Source organism: Tamandua tetradactyla (genome assembly GCF_023851605.1).
Source record: "Tamandua tetradactyla isolate mTamTet1 chromosome 15 unlocalized genomic scaffold, mTamTet1.pri SUPER_15_unloc_2, whole genome shotgun sequence".
Lineage (NCBI taxonomy): Eukaryota > Metazoa > Chordata > Mammalia > Pilosa > Myrmecophagidae > Tamandua > Tamandua tetradactyla.
This window is the reverse complement of record NW_027518245.1, coordinates 636,731-642,865: the sequence shown is the minus strand read 5'-3', so window position 1 is coordinate 642,865 and position 6,135 is coordinate 636,731.

Here is a 6,135-nt window from a genome sequence, read left to right as displayed (position 1 = left end):
AACCAAATCTAAGCACTTTGAAGGAAATTAAAAGTTTCCATAACTCAGATAAGTCTTTGGCAAACAGGACTAATATTAGTTAAATAAAAATAGTTATGCCATTGGAATTATGAATACAAGTAAAAAATAACCATATAATTTTATTCTACTTGGGTATGTTCTTCCAATTTTTATACAATGTTATTGATCAAATAAACTAGCACTAGATCTTTAAGATGATGAACAATGTAAATTTGCATATAAAGAGTAATCATGCTTTGAAGGATGTTAACCTGAAGAGGTTCCAAGGTATTCTGATAACTTTATGTAAAGTATGCAAGATGTGCTTTGTTAAAAGAAAAGAAAGTATTTTGCTTTAAAGTTAAATAATTGGTAACTCCCCAAAACTATATTCTTTCTAAATGTAAAATACATTCATTCCATAGCAGTATCAGAAAAGCAAAAACCATTTCAGTAATAATGCAAATAAAATGCAAAGTCAGAAACAGTACAAAAATCTCATCAAAGTCAGCTACAGGCATGGTCTGTCCTAAGGCAAAATTGTACTCAGGCCCTGGATCTGTAAATCTCAGAACTTATAAAACTTATTTTCTGTCAATATACAAAGGAAGGACCATCATAGGATACATATTCCCATTTCCATAGAAAGGAACTGAAGGAACACAAGAGTCACCAGACCTAAATAGTTAAAAAAACTTGTGGGACAAACTCCAGTAGATTTCAAGGTCTGAGACTCACTTATCTTCAGGCTTTAGAAAGCAGCAGTCTCACCCTTTCCAAAGGCCTACACAGTGGTCCACCTTTCTCCAAATGCAACCGTGGGGGACATTGGGGAAACCACCTTTTTCTTGGCTCCACCCTCTCCAAGCATTGGGGCTGCACCTGGGCTCTCTGCCATCTCCAGGACACATGCTCAACCCCACAATGTGGTGGCAGCCAGACTCTCCCCAAACCCCAAGGAATGTGCTTCACTCTCTCCAAGGCCTGAGGTGGCATGACTCTTCCACTGCAACAGTGGAAGGCCAATCCTCTGCCTTTGGGGCAAACTCACCCTTTCCACATGTTTGGGTGGGTATGCTCTCATGGCCCAAGGTTTCTTGACTTCAGACCTCAACCTCATACTGTATGCGACCAAAGGAAGAGTGATTTATTTTATCCAAAACCCACATTTTCTGTAGCACTCACTTTAATGCAAGAAGTCTGGATACCCTTTTTTTTCAGTAGAGCCACAAGGAAGTCAGCAAATGCTGCCATGTTTGCCATGTGCCCTCCCAGCTGAGAGAGAAACATTGAACTTCATCAGACTTCTTGAACCAAGTCAAAATGAAAAGCAAATTGAGGAAAAACATGATTTCCTCTAGCCAAAATAAGCAAGACGCTTGCTACCCTCCAGCATCCAAAGTATGGACAAGATATATGAAACAATGATTTTGCAGGATACTGTACATAGGCAATGAAGAAATGAACCAAATGAAGTGTCTTATACTTGCCTCAGTTTACTGAGTTGACAGGCTTCCAGATTGACATACAAGAGCTCTGCAGACTTCCTGAGTTGAAATGCAGAATGGAAAATGTGTGGAAACCAAAGTGTTTCAAGTTCACTGAAGAGAGTGCCAGGAAGAAGACAGTGACACAGACAGAAAACTCTAGAGGTCTGCAAAGTGTCTCCTTAGAATATATAGACGAGTTTTGATCATATGCATGTGAGTAAACTATCGAAGAGTAGAGAAGGAACCACTTGAAAAATTATGGTGGTTTCAGAACACAGTATTCAAACAGGGCCAAAACTGTACTTCTTCTAAAAAGCTGACTGGAAAAATCACATTATTGTGAGGAATAATTAGCTCTAAACTGACCCACTGCTTCAGACCTTTCTAAATAATCTTAGAAACAATACCAAAAAGTACCCAGTTGTTACAAAGTAACAAAAACAATCCATAACAAATTCTGGAATATTTATTGTAAAGCAAAAGTCTCCATTATCCAGGCAGGAAAAATCCACAATGTCCAGACTCCAGTAAAAATTTACAAGTTGTGTAGGGAAGGAGAGAAACTGAACCTATAATGAGGAGATAAACCAGTAGTCAAAAACAATCAAGAAATTGAACAGATATTAGAACTAACAGAGGAGGACATTAAATCCACTATTATCACTGTATTCTGTGTTCAAAAATTCAGTAGAGGAATGGAAGATATTAAAAAGGACCAAATTAAAAATATAGAAAGAACAAATACATTAAGATGAAAAAATATATGATACATTGAATTTATGGCTTAATAGTCTGTGATGGCTTGAGATTGTATGTACCCTAGAAAACATCATGTTTTTAAAACTAATCTATTCCTATGGGTGTTGACCTATTATAAGTAGGTGAGCAAGATCTGAAGTTGAGACATAGCCTATGTCATTCAGGATGGGTCTTAATCCTCATATTGGAGTCCTTTATAAGAGGATGAAAGGCAGACAGAAGACACACACAAAAGCCCCAGAGAAGCTGACAGAGAGCTCAGAGAGGACACAAAGAAAACAGAGAAACCATGCAAACAGCAAGGAGGTCACTAATGTCAGAAGCTGGAAGAAACGAAATCTGGGAGAGAAAGGAGAGACCAGCAGATGTTGTCATGTACCTGACCATGTGAGAGTGGAGCTGACAATCACCAGTTTTGGGGGAGAAACACTGCCATTGATGCCTTGATTTGGACATTTTCATCACCTCAGAACTGTAAACTTGAAAATTAATAAATCCCCCTTGTAAAAACCAAAAAAAAAAAAGAAAGAAGTCTGGATAGTTCACTTAAAAATCCCAAACACATAACACCCAAAATGAGAATGAGGACTCACAATTCTGTGTAACTTAATGAAATTCCTGGATATAACCGAGAGCATATAGGGTAGATGATTAAAAACTCTTGGCAAGGTTCCTTGAGGAACTGGAAAAAAATATATGGAACTATTAATATTTTCCACCTGGGAACCCCCTGATACTCTTTCAAACATTAAAGATTCCCAAGTTAAAAGCCCAAACACTGGATCTTGAGGCTTGCTCTTATGAAACTTTTTTCAGTAGCAGAGAAGCTAAGTCTACCTATAATTATGCATAAACATTACTTCCAGAGAAACTCTTGTGCTCAAATGTGGCTTCTCTTTCTCTAACCTGACTCTGCAAGTAAAATCATTATTGTCTCTCCTACATGTGGCATGACATCCAGGGATATGAATCTACCTGACAATGTGGACCATGACTCCTGGGGATGAGCCTAGTCTTGGCACCATGGGGATCAACAATGCCTTCATGACCAAAAGGGGCAAAATATCTGAAAAATGTGAATATGCCCAATCATAATTGCCAGCTCTTATTTTCTTCTATACCTCAGTCTCACTCCTGGCACCAAGCTGTATTAGGGTTCTCAAGGGAAACAGAATAAATAGGAGATATAGGAGATATCTGTAAATATGAGATTTTATAAGTGTGTGTCATACAACTCTGGGGATGCACAAGTCCAAATTCCACAATGCAAGATGCAAACTGACAATTCAATGAAAATCTGGAATGAATCCCCCAGGAGACTGGTTGACAGAAGAGGAGAGAGAGAATCTTTTCTGATGTCCCCTTTAAAGTCTTCAGCTGATTATAATATCTATCACTAATTGTGGAAGGCACTCCTCTTGGCCAACTGTAGATATAATTAGCTATAAATACAATCAACATGTTAATGACTTAATAAACCACCCTTCTGGTCTATTAATCAGCTATGAAATGTCCTTGCAGTAATGGTGCTCAAATGCTTGTGCACCATTGCTTGCTTGATGAGACAACTGGGCTCCATTACCTGGCCAAGCTGACACATGAACCCAACCATAACAGTATTCCCCTTGTCATCCTGGCAGTCCTACATATCATATTAAACCATATTTAATATCTAAAGAGAACACAGTAGCAGACATACATTTCACCTAACAATACTCAACTGTCATGCGTGCAACTAGAAAAACATTAAATCTCTATAAAATAGGGTACAAATCCTTGGATAACATTCACTCTTAAACTTGATAGTCTATATCTTAAATACTATGACATGAACAATACAACTTATATCATGTAACTCAAGGATCATCCAGGGAAAAAATTCCTGTACCAACCAATAGGATTATTTTTTTTTAATTTCTTTGTTCTGCCTGTATAACCTTCCTTATTGTTCCTCAGATCTCCCCTACATTTTATGGATTAGACATAACCCAAATCATGAATCACTTAGTGAAGCTCCAAGATTCAAGCAATTAATTTCTTTGTATGTGTTTTTTGGCCTGTTGACACATAGAAGATACAAATTAATACTTGTTCTGATCATTCTGGACTTCCTGATCTCTCCATGGAAAGAGCAACTCTTATGCAGACAAGATAATATCCAAAACATAAAACAGCAGGAATTTGAGATAGATTTCAAGACAATGATTGAATATTTTCACAGTGAAGAAAAATAAAAAGGCAGTCTCACTCTTTCTTTCATGTGTAAGTTATATATGTTTACAAGGATATGTGGCTTATTTAGAGAAAACTGTTTTCATATAGCAAAATCTTAATGTCTTCCATGGCCAAGAAAAAAAGTTTCTCATCTAGGGCTGTGCAAGGAAATAAAAATATAATGACAATAGTGTCACACAAACTTTAAGACAATAATCTAACTGTGGTAACAATATACTTTACTTCAGAGAAATTTAATATTCTTTTGTCTATACCAATCAGTACACTGAATTTTTTCACTCAAAGTTTTCAACAAAATCAGAGTTAAAATAATATCATTTTTAAGGGCAAGAAATGACAACATTTCTTGATACTGTTTACTCTGTGTGACTCATAAAGCACAAGCAACCCTCCAAGAGCACAGGCTGAAGAAGTAATGCATGAGGCACTGGATGTAGGGCACAGTGACTCATTAGGGGTAACAAAAAGAACAGTGCAGTTGCAACACAGGTAGAGAGAAATTCCTGATATTCTCTCAAGTATTAGGGACTCCCAATTTAATAAGCCAACACTAGAACTTGAGGCTTCACCTTAGGAAACTTATTTCTGTAATGATGATGTTAAGCCTACTTATAATTATGCCTAAGAGTCACCCCCAGAGAAACTCTATTGCTGCTCAGATGTGGCCTCTCTCTCTAAGCCAAACTCTGTGAATAAACACACTATGCTAGACTCTATGTGGGACATAACTCCCAGGTGTGTAAATCTCCCTAGCAATAGGTGAAATGACTTCCAGGGATGAGCCTGGCCTTGGCATCCTGGGACTGACACTGCTTTCTTGGACTAAAAGGGGAAAATGAAATGAAACAAAGTAAAGTATCAGTGGCTAAGAGATTTCAAATAGAGTTGAGAGAGTCATTCTGGTAGTTACTCTAATGAAAGTTTCTGCCAGATATTAAAATGGTCACAGTATGCCAAGCCCCAACTAACAGTGTTCTGGAAAACTCTAAAGAATACCCAGGGTACTCTTTACTTATTTACTTATTAAGTACATATTTTTCAGAAATTTAAAGCCTCCAGAATGTTCCCATGCCAGATAAGACCAGAAGCACAGAGGTATCAGTCTCTCCAAGAACATCAACCAGATTCAGTTCTTTACCCATAATATCAACAACCACTGTCAGCATGAAGAAGTTAGAATGATAATCGCCCAGATATCCCTGAAGATTGAGAGAAGGATCAAATGAGAGGGGGGGAGGTATAAGTGAGAAATTAACAAATGATTATGACTTCTGAATCATTACATAGATATATTTTTAGTTTCTAGTGTATTACAATAGCCAGAAGGAAATGTATGAAATTACTAAACTGTAACCCAGCATCCCTGTTCTATGATAACGGCTGTCTATAGCTGTTATCATGTTATCATGTGATTATAAAAACCTTGTGTCTGACAACCCCTCTATTCAGTGTATGGTTAGATAAGTGATAAAATAATGCTTATAAGGCATGAAGAAAAGCAGAATCATATAAGGATACTATACTGAATAATGAAATAGAATTGAGAGTTCAGAAATAGATCCTCTTATCTATGGTGGTGGTAGTTTGGAACTGTTATGTAACACAGAAAATGCCATATTCTTTTAATCCATTCCAGTGGATGCAGAGTTAT